The sequence below is a fragment of the Lipophrys pholis genome, assembly GCF_963383615.2.
Source record: "Lipophrys pholis genome assembly, chromosome: 21".
NCBI classification, from domain to species: domain Eukaryota; kingdom Metazoa; phylum Chordata; class Actinopteri; order Blenniiformes; family Blenniidae; genus Lipophrys; species Lipophrys pholis.
The window spans coordinates 22533598-22548735 of NC_137649.1; positions in this window are offsets into that span (position 1 = coordinate 22533598).

A 15138-nucleotide genomic window follows, 5' to 3' on the forward strand; every position below is an offset into this window, starting at 1 on the left:
TTTCATTCCAGCTGTCATCATTTGCTGGGAAGGTAAAGAAGTAATACACACACAGAAAACTACGATTCCCCAACAATATATATATGTATCACCACAATCATAATCTGCAACTTTGGCGTCGTGTGAAATGACACTCAGCACAGTAACAGTTTTATTTAGAAGAAATGAGTTGAGACAAAATTAGACGGTGACGAGTAGTGATGGACATTATACACATGTTCTAAACGGCTTTGAGCAACACGTCTTTTCCGAAAATTGCCCGTCCGAAATGACGACTGGATGGCCCGCTGCCTAAAACCAAAGCTTACCGTGCTACTTGGCCGGACGGAGCAGGTACTTCTATCCCCAGGTGTACGGGTCGTTAGGTATCATTAATTCAAATGATCAGCTTGACGCTCATTTAGGTGCGCTCGATACAATCCCAAACAACATGCGGTCGCAGCAATAGTGACGGCGGCAGAGAAAACCTCTGAGTGCCTCGCTGGTCCTTTCTGTGATGCGGACAGATCAATGATGTGATAATGATTGAATCAATAAGTCCGGAGGCTCTCAGGCCGGAGAAGTAAAACTGAATTACTGCCCGGGCATCACCAGACGGCTTCAGGTGGATCAGCTGCTGCTCTGGTCGAAAGCGTCCCGTCGCTCATGAGATGCTCGCTGAGGGCAGGTGGAAATGTGCGACGGTGTCGCGTTAAATGTCTTCAACTGGCCAATTCAGCTTTCAAGGAACAAAAGGTGGTTTAGAATCCCTCCTGTTGGAGTCGGTTTATTTCCTCGTCTGGTTTTCTGCACACGCGCAAGTAAATGTCTTCTGTCAATACACACAGAAAAAAAAAAAGGTAGTTTTTCCTGAAAAGAACTTTATTCTGCAGTGATCGGAGCAGAGCGGCGGTTTATTTCTTCCTTGAGAAGAAGTTGGATGTTTGATCCTCACGTGGCTCTTAGCAGTAAAATCAAATCAGCAGGAAAAAATAAAAGGAGGCAAGGAAGAGTCACTGAGACGTCATCTGACCTCCAACTGCAGAGCCAGCACCACCGTGTGGACAAAAGGTCAAACTGCAAGCACGGCGGTGAGCCGTGGGTTGATGTTCTGGAGGTTCTACGTGGATTGTTGTTTCCAGCACATCCCACACATGCGTGTCTGGATGGTAGAGAATCCTGTTTACCCTAGAGTCTGCACACGATTTACAACAAAGCCCCCGACATGACATCTGAAATAAAACTTTCATGAAAGAATAATATACTGTATAAAGAATAATTTCTTGGCCACAAAACATTCATTTGTGGCCAAGAAATACAAATTTGCGCTCACAAAATATTTCCTTTTAAGTTTTTTTTTTTTTTTAAAGTGCTGACAATTCAAAAGGGGTCAAGCTGCACCTTTTGGATAGGTCGCCAGTTGGTGCGGCAACGTATGATCTGGTGGCGACTCCTTTGTCCTCATTTGTAAGCGACGTCCAGTATTGACTCCCGCCGGCTATGGCTGCACCATTAATAGGTTATCAATCACTTCACTTTCATCAGTACAGTCTGTGTACTAATCGCTGCCGTAGTGCTTGATGGTGATCATACAATGCATCTCTGGGGTGGAGTCTTTCCGTGATCACTGATCCGGAGCGGGAGGCGGGTGCGATTCCCAGCAGTTATAGTCACCAGTCTTGCACATCCATTGGGTAACTACGGAGGAGTGTTCGGGCCACAGCAGAATCAAATATACATTGGAGGCGAAAAAAAACCCAAAAAAACCTCATGCACTTGAGGTAAAAGTCGAAAATCAAAGCGTCATTCCACCACTTCATTAAACTGCCTGCAAGCATTTTGTAGAAGCCGTCAGGCACACCGGCGTGTGGTTGGACTTACATTTCCACTTTGTAAAAAATTAACCTCCCAAAAAAGTGTCTTTTTCTCTGAAAAAATAAAAAAAAATCAACTTTGGTTTTCAACTTTTTCTGGAGTGCATGAGTTGTTTTTTTTTTTTGTTTTTTTTAAACCTCTGGATTTTCTTCAATGGCCCTAAAACTCTTCCATAGACACCACAGCCGAATGGACGCGCAAGGACAGGATGAGCAGAGGTGCGTGATCCCTCCCCCCGGCCACCAGATGGCAGGCTTGGATTTCTTTTTTCCCCCGCTGCTTGCGTTCATGGATTAATCGTTGCATTTTCATCCCCGCATTGCTGCATATGTGTGTGTGTGTGTGTGTGTGTGTGTGTGTGTGTGTGTCATCACCAGTGAGCTGCTTTAGCTGCCCGAGACAAAGGGCCTCTTGTTGTGTCGGAATCGTACGCCTCACCACAGGCGGCGAACACGGGGCCTCTCGCTCCAGCGTGTTTAAAGATGAATCACCCGATCGATACTCTGCCGTCTTCATCCTCTCCAGCTCTTCCTCCCCGTTATTAAAGCCACGCCAAACGGCTGCTGCAGGCACCAACATGTGCACCGTGACCTCTGACTACAGCAGGGTTTTTTTTTTTTTTTATATAGAAATAGTTTATTCTTACAAGCCGAGACGCCGAAGATGAATTAAAATGTACCTCCGTAGAGACGCCAGGCCGTCTTTTTGTTCCATTGATCACAGTGTAAATCGTTCTCCTGATAGGTGGGACCGCTGATACAATCTTAAGTTCTTTAAGATGAGCTTGTGCTTAATTTAATCTTCATTATGGGAACAAGAGGGGATCGTCGTCAATAGGTGAACTTATCGGTTAAGTGGGACACAGAGAAGTGCTGTCAAGTAGCTGGAGGAGTCGAGCTTTGCTCTTTTACCTAAAATGCATAAATTTCACGTTTATTCTCTTTTTAAAACTCTACTGCTTCACGAACATCATTATTTATCCGTTTATTATATTCTCTTGCGATGTTTGGCCAAAAGATCCCGGAAAAACAATTGTGAATCTCCCTAAAGTGGCAAATAATCATGACTTGTGAGGAGCAGAGTTTTGTTTTAAGTCAGATTATAATAGTATCTGCGAAATGTTAAAAGTATTAAAGTGTTAACACATTTTCAATTAAAAATCGAATTTATTTAATGTATTACTAGATGGATCGTTGTTTCTGGTTACTCACTATTGTACATGCACACAATTTATTCCACATAAATTCATATTTCAAACCTGTTTCATTTTACTTTTCATGATTTTTCCTTAAGTCATAAAAACCCTAAATATTGTATTTCAAAACATTGAGTTTGTTAAGAGCAGACAGTCTTTTTTACTATATATTTTTTTTCTCAACAGGAGCTCACAGCTCCCGCAATAACAAAAGAACAAAACAAAAGAAATGTAACTGTTACGTGTTCTACCTGGTTCAGTCGTTACTGTAATTTTGCTGAGTCAGCTGGTTTTCGCATTTTCTGCTTGTACACCGCGTTGAAAGTTGCCATGCACAATCCATTGCACGTCTTTTTTTCAAATGTTATTGTTTTCCACTCGGAACTCCCAAACTACCCGTATGAAAGATTGTTCTCTGCGTGCATGCGTGTGTGGTTTCAGTACAAAAACAAACAACAGCACCCACTAGTGGCCCAACATGAAAACATCAACGTTTTTTGGCGTTTCCTGTAAATGGACATCTTTTTCAAAACGCTGCTGAAAATGTTAAAAGATGAAAAGGCCTCCGTGTGAACGCGGCTCTTATTCTGGTTTTCTTTAACGTGTGCCGATTTATTTTGAAATCCGAACCTTGTCAACTCCACACTGCAACCATGTCCGAACTAGATTCCATTCATAAAACTGAAAGGTTGGATCTATGGTCAGTGTTGTTGACTGTAAAGCGGGTGCATCACTGACCCGGACACCGGCAGTGTAACTCTGCTCCGTCGTGTCTTGTACCATGTGATTTGTTAAGAAAGAAAGAAGTGGCGCCTTGCTGTTTGTCAGCGAGCAGCGGCCTCCTGATGCGTCGCGCCGGGCGACTGAACTCTCTGCTGCATTCACTCTTGCAGAAATGTTGTCCAGCTCGTCTAAAAGCCTGGCGTCTCCTTGAGGAGCACATTCCCCGAGCCTCCTGGCTCGAGTCGGCCCGAGAGGAGGTGAGCCGTGCGGGTTAGTAATCAGTTTGCTGACTCAGCATTTCCGCCGATCACGCCGAGGCTTTTTTTTTTTGTATTTCTCTTAATTTTTTTTACCCGACACTTTCTTTTTTCCAGCTCCCCATCCTCCCTCCGCTCTTGCCCCGCCCTCCACATGGTCGGCCTTCACAGTGGCAGGATGAGAAAAAGGAAAAAAAAAAGAGGACAATATAAGGTCTACTTCAGGCTGGCTCGCGATCCCTCCGGGAGTTCACCTTGATGTAAATGTGCTCCTGATCAATAGACGACATTAAAGCAGCAACAATAGGTTTGGCGAATTGCCCCCTTTTTTAAAGGCACATCGGGGAATCGGGTTCATTTATTTAAGAGCTCCTCCGCTGCCAGTCGTCCTACTTTCAGTGTTACGGGGGGGAAAGAAAAAAAAAACCAACCTGATATTCCTTTTCATCGCCGGCACTACCTTCCCACCTCGCCAACACATTCCCTTTGACAACCAATTTGCACAATTCGGTATCTTTCCAGCATGCGATGTTTTTTTTTTTTTTGCTGTCGTACGTTCTGACTCTGACCTTTTTGTTTTATTTTGTCTTTCTTTCCGTGAGGCGTTATCAGGGCCGAGCGCTCAGAGACGGAGACTGAGCGAAAGGGCGAAAGGACAGCCGTCGCTCAGGACCCATTCTGCTAATGAAGACAGATTTACTCAAGCAACACACACGGAGGGAGACGTCGGTCACGAATTACGGGGCGTGATTGTGTTTTGTTTACCGTTAATGTGACCCGTCGCTCGGAGGGTGCGTGCGGACTAAACCCCCCCCCCCCCCCCCCCACTACCGGTGATCAAACGTTCAGGTTCATCCCGAATACAAAGATAAAAGCCACTAATTCAATGCATCGGGTTTGCCATGTTCACGTTTGAATCTGTAGTTGCAAAAACTATTTTGCTTCCCTATCACTGCGTTCACTATATATTTCAGCTCAGTCTGGCTCGTCAACATGAGGTGAACAATTTCTTCCTACACTGACGGCCAATTTAAGAAGCCAACGTTGGACTGACACCAAACGTTTGTCGTCATTTTAAAGAGCAGGTTGCATCTAACATTCATTGGTCTGCATTCAGTGATGTGCAATAATTACATTATAATAAATACATTTTAATTCATAGATGAGGCAAACCCTTGAGAAACATTGTAATTCACACAAAATCCGAAATGGGGTTTTCTGCCCCCTGCAGTCAGATTAGGGATATAACAGTCCTGTGTGCCGTCCATTTCAGAATATATGTAAAAACGTATTTAGAACAGTCAGTCAGTCTCAAGGACTTTCGCAGCTTTTAAGGAGCCAGAAAACATTTTTTAATTTAAATTAATAACATTTTGTGTGGACGGGAATACGATGCGGTAAATGATGATGTCATCGCCGATTTCCCCCGCCCCCCCCCACCATGGTGGTTCGGGATGCCACCTAATAACCACAACAATGGCGGACTACTTACTCCAGGTGGCGCTGCAGAAGATACGGATACTAGTCTGTTTAATAAGGTGACATGTTGGATCTCTCTATAGTAGTCTATGAGCAGGTGTCTACTTCTATAATTCCATGTTCTCCGTGTCTTCTGTGTTTTTTTTAATGTATTTGATGAGTCACAGCGCCCCTAAAGGCCACAGCTGTAATTACAGCTTATACCTACACCTAAGCTATAGATGTCACCAAAGACCACGAAACGGAGATTCATCCTTTAGAAGCAATGCACAGTTGGATTAAAACTAACAATTCTAATTCATCGCCGCCTGTAACTTTCAGGATTCTACACAGTCGCCTCATTTAGACGCTTGTCCGTCTTGGCCATGCGTTTCCCCGTCCCGCGCAATCGTACCTCCACACGTCTCAAAGGCGCAGCTTCAAACCTCCCACATCGTGAGGATGATGAAGAACATCTGAATAGATTCTGAATGAGTTCAGAGGAAGCCAACAGTGTGGGCCGTCATCATGGAGATGTTACGTACGGCTTCCACTCTTTAGTGAATGGAAAGTTACGCAGGTCAAGGTGATCAGTTGATGTGAGACTTTTCAAAAGGGTGGAAATAAAACATTTAAACAAGAAGGAAAATCATCAGATGCCTTGAAAAGAAATGTGTTAATGCGACTTGGCTCGTAATATTAGTCTTCTTTGTCAGCCTGTGAGTTGCCAGATTCAAGGTTTTTGCCGCAGTAACTGAAGTAGAATGAAAACACATACTGAAGAGTTACTAAAACTGAACATTGGGTCCTTTAAAACAAGTTAAGGCCTGTTCTCATGACGTATAAAGCTATATCATAAATTTTGAGGTCATTGATCACAACCGGAGTTCACCTACTGCTCCTTCTTCTTCTCTTGTTGAACTCTTGACACACTGACACCGTCTTGTGGCGTAACGTGGTATCACAACAGTGCAAATTGAGCCAGTTGTTTGGTTCAATCGATATCTCAGCTCCCCAATATGCAAACACCTTCATCAACATGTCATTGTGAGAATGCCGTGGACAATGTAAAACAGCCTCCCCGAGTCTTATTGTGATGCACGGCAATACCGTCTTATTCTTGGGTGTGAAGTAAAAGCAGCGTCTGAAGTGGTTTTGTATCATTGTGTTAACTAGATCTCTTCTCCCCCCTTGGTTTCTTCTTCTGACCTCATTATCAAGCATCTCAGTCTTAGGGGAGGATCGCCCCAAGCTATATTTAAAAAGTGCTTTAATGCATAAACCTGTGCACATCCAGAAAGAGTCAACTGCCTTCTAACGGAGTGACTGATGATTGCCTCGGGATACGAGACAGCAGCAACATAGAATCTGTGATTTTTACAGAGATCAGCTAAAAGAGCTTCACTCCTCCCTGTTAGATAAACTTTATCTGTGATAATATAGTGTAACTAGGAAGGGCTTACACCTTACACCTACACCTCACTATGAATTTACTGTTTACATCAGTACTATTAAACGGTAAGCTCATTGTTACTGCTCTAAAACGTTTGCCGGGGCCTCATTCTTCACAGTTGCAGTGTCCAATCAGAATCCTCAGAAAGAAAGACTATTAAAGCCAATTCAGGCAGAACTTAACTTGCTGCGGACCTCGAAGATGATTTTATATGAATTTACAAAGTGTTCATTGATTTTGAAGTGTCGCTCTAAGTGTCGCTTTATTTACTGGGATCCGATTTTTTAATAAAAAATTTTTATTGCGTGATCGTTCATGTTATATTTTAAACTCGACCTCGATCGGACTGCCGCGTGAACGTGAGCTGACCCGAAGTTTCTGGCGCCAGAGCGCAGAAGACGCTGTTGACAGAAGTACATATACACGCCACGCCGATCAACACCTGGGTTGCCAGATGTGACTTGTAGTTTCAAGCCAAAACAAGGAAAGACCCACAAACCTCAATAAAAAACAGAAAATGTTCACAGTTTCTGTTCTAAATTGTAAAAAGTGTCTTATGATACGTGTCCCTCCCTGTCAGGTCCTGATCAGACTGTTGGTTTGGAATGACTACAACCGACTATTTGTGGCAGATACCAGCAGATCCGCTCTCCAGAAACCAAAATATGAGTATATGACATGAAGCACGGCGGTGGATGCCTCCCATTTGGCTTCAACTGTGTCGCTTCAGGTAGTTTTTTTTTTTAATTGCAAAAATGAAAATTAAGATGCTCTTCCTGGCCTCAACCTTGTGTGTCGAGCAGAGTAACAAGTGCAAATGTTCAGCACGTGAACCGACAGCAGCTTCCTCTCCGTCAGTCTCATTTTATTGCCCCACTTACACCGTCGGTTCCTGTGCCAGCCCGGCGCGCTCCATCCGTCTCACCCGCCCATGCGCAGCCCTCAGGCTCGCCATTAGACACAGTGATGAACGCTCGACCAGCAACACTGGAGGGAGGAAATACGATGCTCGAGCTATTCCAGCCATCTCGTTTTCACTTTTCACTAAACCACATCAGGACTTGTGCTTTAGACTTATTGGTGACTTAATATTAAATGGATTCCATTTTTTTCTTGGTACATATAAGAAGGCTGGATAATTATGTCAAGTCCTTGATAAGAAATCAGTTTCTGGCAGGAATTGTATAAATGTTTATACAATTTTCTATTGGGCTTTTGTGTGTTTTCTGGCACCCAACAATTTCTAATTTTCACTCTTTGACTATTAAATTTGTCCATGGCCCTAACTCGTCACAAATTGCCGTGGACTTTATATCTATTGAATGATTTGAAGAGATTCATGTAAAAAGCAGTAAAAAGAAAACTTGCATTGCTGGAATTTGATCACGCTCCTGTAGTGCAGTGTTAAAACTGTTGTGTCTAAATTCTAATCTTTAAGAATCACTCTTTTATTTTTATTTTTGATCAACCTGCTTGATTTAGCAGTAGTGGCGGCCCGAGTGTGGGCGAGTGCAAGTTTAACAGAGTTAATGACTCAATTTTGCATCTTTAATTCTCTCCTGTTTTTAATACTAATCTTTCTAGGTGATATTTTTCAAATGTCAGTTATAGATTATGCATTTTGTTATCTTATTATTGATTTTCCTCCTGTAATGGCTATTACCGGAGAGATTGCTGGGTTAATCTTAGTGCAGCGCCCTCTGCTGGGCCCCTGCAGAATTTGGTAGTAAACTGTGGTGAGTGAACGCTTCATCGGCTCTTTGAATATTAACTATTTGGCTTTTTAGCTCAAGTGTGTTTTATGTTCTTCATTTTATGTTGAGGAAACTTCTAGTTGTTGAGGGAAATGTTCGGTTTATGACGTGTTGACGGCTGTTTGAGGTGAGCGAGAGCGTCGATATGGCCTTCAAATTTCGTTTGCATATGGATTATGATTTAGACTGTATGACATCTAATAAGTATTTGTATCAGAACTTGGCTTCAGTGAGCTAAAGGGTAGCGTGACAATTAAAGAAACTTACTTTCTTTCTTTCTTTCTTTCTTTCTTTCTTTATACCCAAGTGAAAAAGAAGGGAAACAGTCATCAGGGATGAAAACGCTGCTGATAAGAGGGAAACAGTAATCAGGGATACATAGAAGCATCAGCAGATGGCGGTATTGCAACTTTACAGATGCAAACTGCTGTTAAACGGATAAGAAGGAGAAGAGGAAGGAAGAAGAAATGAAAATAGAAATCAGGGTTTAATATTGCTCACTCCTTTTTTCCTTTTTTTTTTGTGGATTATCTAAATAAAATAAAAAGCATCATAATCAGTCACCTGCTTCCTAATTTGATACATTATTTAGTTTATTTTTCTATTTAAAAGGCAAGGGATTTATAGGAAAGCAATGCAAACAAGAGGAAAATGTAAAAGAGAAGTAAAATATGAGCAAATCTCTTGAAAAAAAAAATAAAAAATTGGAGATTTGATTTGTAACAGCTGCTCTGTGCCTACAGACGCTCTGGGTGATCTTACAGTCTGAAAACACAAATTCAGTCAAGGCGCTTGAATTATTCAATGCCGTTTCCTCGCCTGCCCAGCTCACACATGCTAACCATCCTCTGCTACAGATGAGGGTGAGATGGATGGCAGAGAGCCGTCTCTTTCTCTTTCAATGTGTCATCATTTCTCTCTTTATAAAACGCTGAGCTCTAATGTGTGGTGTTGGCCTGGCGCCAGACGCAATCGGCACAACGGAGGCAAAAAGCAGAGACGGGTTCGACGGAATAAATGAAGACTGAGAGAAAATATCCTGGGAGGAGGGACTCATCTATCTTGTCTTGGCCGTTTTGCGTGGACCTCCAAATTCTGAGGCATGAAGTGTTTGTTCGCAGAGGAACACAGATTATGAATAATGCGTCTTCTGCTGGAGTATTTATTTACAACGTCAAATCATTCCTATCGAGACCCGAATGACGCGTGACATCGATGTATTTTCAGCTCACTACAAATGATCACAAATGTATTTTTATCTCTCCCATTAGCGTTAGTAATAATTACGCAGCTTTAAGAGAGGCTACATACTCAAGGCTATTGTTGTTGTAGCACCGCATTATGTAATAATGGTGTCATATATAATAATCTAATACATTTTAAAGTCTATGTAACAAACGCTGCCTTTTGTTATGTGTTACATATAGCAACTGTTAAATGATTAAATGCACATAACTGCATCGTGGGTGATGCGTTCAGGTGCATCACGTAAATTCGAACTTTCTATTTAAATTTTTTTGCTCTTTAAGTTTGGTTGGTGCAGCTTAAAGTCTGGAAGTGACACACAAAAAAAAGAATTTTTGACATCCCACGTACATTTTTTTGTACGCATCTCTTTACTGTAGCGCCAGTGTGGCACTGACCAATACGTCCTATCATACTGCATTTCTATTGGTTAGTTAGTCGACTTATAGTTCCAGCAGTGTTGGTCAAGTTTGGCAGAAGGCTTCGCCCTCCAAGTGACCAAACACTGACCACCAGTACGAGCTGAATGTAGGTACTTTGTTTCGTGTACGGTTACATATGCAGCACGTATCTAAAAGTGAAAAACCATGCCAGGGGTTTTCCTCTGTACTTTACTAGGATGACCTCAGGTGGCGCCGATGCGGCAGATTGAGACCGTTTTGATGAACTGCCAAAGGATGGCGGCGTCTATCTCGGCACCGCAGCATCTCTTCTTCCTCTTCTTTCAACTCGCTGCTCACAGCCACTGAGGGATTCGCCGCTCTCACCCTCTCCTCTTTCATCTTCCTCTCAGTAACCAGAGTGGGAGGAAGCCTGGCGATACGAATGCTGAACAATTCATCCAAACTAGCAGAGGCTCCATGTGATGTTAACACCAAAGAGCAGCTTCTTTAATTTATTAGATTATTATTACCAGGAAGTTGTCCACAACACAACTCCACCGCACTGAGTAGAACACAGTTGCTTGGTTTTATGATTCCTTCTCTGGAGTGATTCATTTCATTTAAAAAAAAAAAAAGATTCTCTTCTTCCCTAGATTTTTTTTTATTTATTTTTTTTGATTCACCTTAATTCAACACTTTTTCAGATTTTTTTTCCAGCTCATTGGTTGGTTGGTTTTTATGACCTTGTTAACGGGACGCTCCTTTCTTTTTTCCGACAGTTTGTGTCTGTGATGTCATCCAAATCAAAGGAAGTTTTGCGTTTTGATGAAAGGTTTTTCACAAGGCCTTTTTTAAAAAAAATGGTTCGGGTTAGAGAATATGGACTGGGAGTCAAACGTTGTCATTGTGCAGAAGAACTATTTCCTACGGCCACGGGGCGCATGCACGGTAGCAGTGTTTCTGCCGTCTAAATAGAGACTGAGCGTTTTCAAAAAGTTGTGTTTTTCACGTTCCCACGGAGTCGGGGCGGTTTCAAAAAGTTCCACGTTGGGAGCTATTTTCAAAAAGTTACATTTTTACTGCCTCTGAGCACCGTTGTCATGTCAGCAGACTCCCAAGACGCAACCATAGTTTTGCATTATTTATTTCTATTGATGATCATTCGATTAATCATTCAAAAAACTGTTTAATTTTATCAGCATGATTCCTCATTCTTGTATTTTCCAGCGAGCCTGTGGTGGGATTCAGTTACATCAGCCGATTGACTGCCAACCTGTTATCTTGCCGATGTAATCAAGGTAACACGGCCTGTTATTTATGCAAAATCTATCGGCGACAAGCCATAAAGGGACCAGCCCAGATATGTAATGTGTGTTCACCTCCAGCCTGAAAGTCTACTGGACCCTGGGGAAATGCCCAATGCTAAGTGCAGCGTTCAGCCTTTGGAAGAAGCAGAAAAAACATTGTTTGGACTGGATGGACAGAGAGATAGTCCCACCCCCTTTTGCATATTTGTTATGTCACTTCATTTTTAAGTCAATACGTTTTTTTTTCCTGTCGTCACCAAACCCTGAACCCTCAAAAGCATTGGCAACCAATTCCATGATTGATTTGTTGTGTCGCGCGACTGATGCATCGCTCGCTATTCTGTGTCTGTCTGTCTGTCAGACAGACAGACAGACAGACAGACAGACAGACAGACAGACAGACAGACTGTCTGTCTGTCTGTAAGTGACTTTACATAGTGATGGTGAGGTTCTCTCTGTGTGTGTGTGTGTGTGTGTGTGTGTGTGTGTGTGTGTGTGTGTGTGTGTGTGTGTGTGTGTGTGTGTGTGTGTGTGTGTGTGTGTGTGTGTGTGTGTGTGTGTGTGTGTGTGTGTGTGTGTGTGTGTGTGTGTGTGTGTGTGTGTGTGTGTACGTCTTTATGTTAGTGGACACGCGTTTACGCACACACACACTGAGGTTTCCTTATCGCACAGCTTTATTCGGCTTTATGTGCTCGCGTGCGTGTCGGCGTGACCTGCTTTCAATGAGCTGTTAAATCAGCCGTCTGCGTGACGACAACTTTAAACACACTGAAATCCTCCAAAACCCGTGAGCTGATATTTTAAAACCCGTGTCTTTTAAACAACGTGGTCGCACACGAGCCTCACGTGACACGCAGCACAACGGCATCCATCACTGTCCACGGTGTAATTCCAGCAGCGGTCAGGCTCAACGGCCAGTCTCCCGCAGTACTTCATTAAGGATTTACAAATCACAGTGGAGCAGAAAATGTACATGCGTTCACCCGGTGTGTGTGTGTGTGTGTGCGTGTTTGTGTGCGTGTGTTCAAACCGAAGCGTCCTTTTTTTTTTTTTTTTTTATCGCGGCTCTCTTGTTCTGATCGATTCCAATGACAAATGTCACGTGTCGACAGCGGTATTGTGTTCACACGCTCGGCGTGTGCCTGCAAATACAAGCGTGCTCAATGAATACATGCGTGGCTTTGTCTTTGTGTGTGTGTGTATTTGTGTGTGTGTGTGGGAACGGTGTGTGTTGAAACGTAAACTGCTGTGATTGACTGTAATACCAAAAGTATATCAAACCATTTGAGATACGACCTGGCGTCCAGACCCTGTTTACACGTTTCAAATGAAAACACTACATTTCAGAGATTTGAGTTTACGTGTAGCGCTGCACTGTGTAATAATGGTGCAATATGTAATAATGTATAAAATGTTCAACTCAATATGTAATAATGCCACAATTTGTAATAGAATTCTAAATCTTATATAAAATACAATAAGAATTTTAACAAACATTTTGTCCTTTTTTAAAAAAAAAAAGAAAATGTACCAATTTAGTACATTATGTAATAAATCTTGTCCTTTATCCATACACATGGTTTTATGTTTGATAATGAGGAAAAAAAAATACGATTATGCTCACGTCCTGCCATCATAACAACGGTAGAACGCAGCTCTAAATCAGGGTTATTTTATTTTTTTAAGATCAGCTGCCATTGTGGTTGGTAGATTTTTAAAGTTACAATGTGGCAACATTTTGAAAATGATGTCCGTTTCCACGGAAACGGCAGAAACGCTGAAAACAATGCAGTTTTCATGTTGGGCCACTAGAGGGTGATGTTTGTTTTTGTAAATAAACCACACACAACATGCTATGAACACTAAATCCTCACTATTTCTGTTATTTGGGTGTAGGATAAAACAACATTGACGTAAACTAAGATAGATATAAAAAATATATATATTTTGCGTGATTTGCTACGATAAAGATGTAATGGTGTAGGATTAAAAAAGTTCTACTTCATCCTATCACCCTTTTTGAACATGTAACGCACATATTGTCAAATTGGAGTGGGTGTCAAGTAATCTCATTTAGATGAGTGTTTCTTTTGTGGTTTTTATGCATTCTGATACATAACAATGGCGGGTACATTCTAGTAGACAGACGATCATCTTAGATTATTACAGCAACTCTCAACTATAAAACTACAAAGTCCCAGGAGAGTGTTAAAGGGGAGATTTAATCACATTTGTCCAGTTTGCTTGCACCTAAAATTATTCATATAAAGTCTTCTGAGCCAAAAGAAAAAAAGATTTCTGCTCACCATGGTCGAATGAAACACCAACGGCTGTTTTACAATCGCACATTTTCATGCTCGTCTAATTCCTGCCAATAAATAAACACCCAGAGCGAGTCGTTCCTCCTAATCCACAACAAAGTACCTCCCGAGCGCTCAGTCTCCTGCTCCAAGCTTGGACAGACCGACTGTGTACATCCAATTCTGCCTTGTCGAGAAAGTTCCTCCTGCACTGGCGGGTTTGTACATGTTGACTTGTACTGTATGTTTTAATGAACATACGCTGCTATACTTAAAATTATTTTAATACTGGAGCAGCATATAGACCGGCGAGAAAAGGTCTTTGAAACCGTTTCTCTGTTTCTGATTTCAGCGGTCATAATATCTGTTCTCCATCTAAGTCACCAGTAAAACAAACGCAGAGCGCTCAACCAAGCACAACGTGAGCTACTCCGTCAAATCAAGTCGTTACTTGACGTTTCCATTCAAGTTTGCACAGTGATGATAGAAAATGGGAGCGAATTCTAATAATAACTGACTGTGTAACCTAAAAATAAAGAGTTTTAGAGGAAAAATACTATTTGATAGGAATGCATTGATACCACATTTTGAAAGGATGAGTATGGGTACTACCCTTTAGCTATAGAGTACCAATACCAGGAAATATTATATCCCGAAAAGCCATATAGGCAAGTAAAATGTGAAGGCTATGTATTACTTTATTTATGTATCCGGTGTAGCATCGCTGGTGTTTGAGCTCTGAAACTTAAACATTTTTTTGATAAATCTTTATTGAATTCATAGACTGAAAATTTGATTTGATATGTATTTATTCATAACGTCAATGATGGCTGTGTTGTAGTTGGTGTTATATAAATAAAGTTGAATTGAATTGAATCAACACCACATCCAGTATTTACCACCAGTGTAAATGGAAAGGCAGGACACTTGTGGTTCTGCATTTTATTGTATTGTTCTTATTGTTGAAGTTTTTTCCCTTCCTTTTTCTTTTCTTTTTGTTTTGTTAAGTTCTTTATGTGTTCACTTTGTGGTGTTGTATTATGAAATGGTTCATCTAAAAAAAATTAAATAAGGTGGTGTCGGTGCAGCCCTAGTTTCTTTCTGTTATCCGTCTAATCCAGATAACTTTATTTTGAAATTTAAGTTAATTTGAAGTTTTCTCACACTAAAGCATGTGGCACTGACTAAAAAGTAATTTCGGTGTCAAAA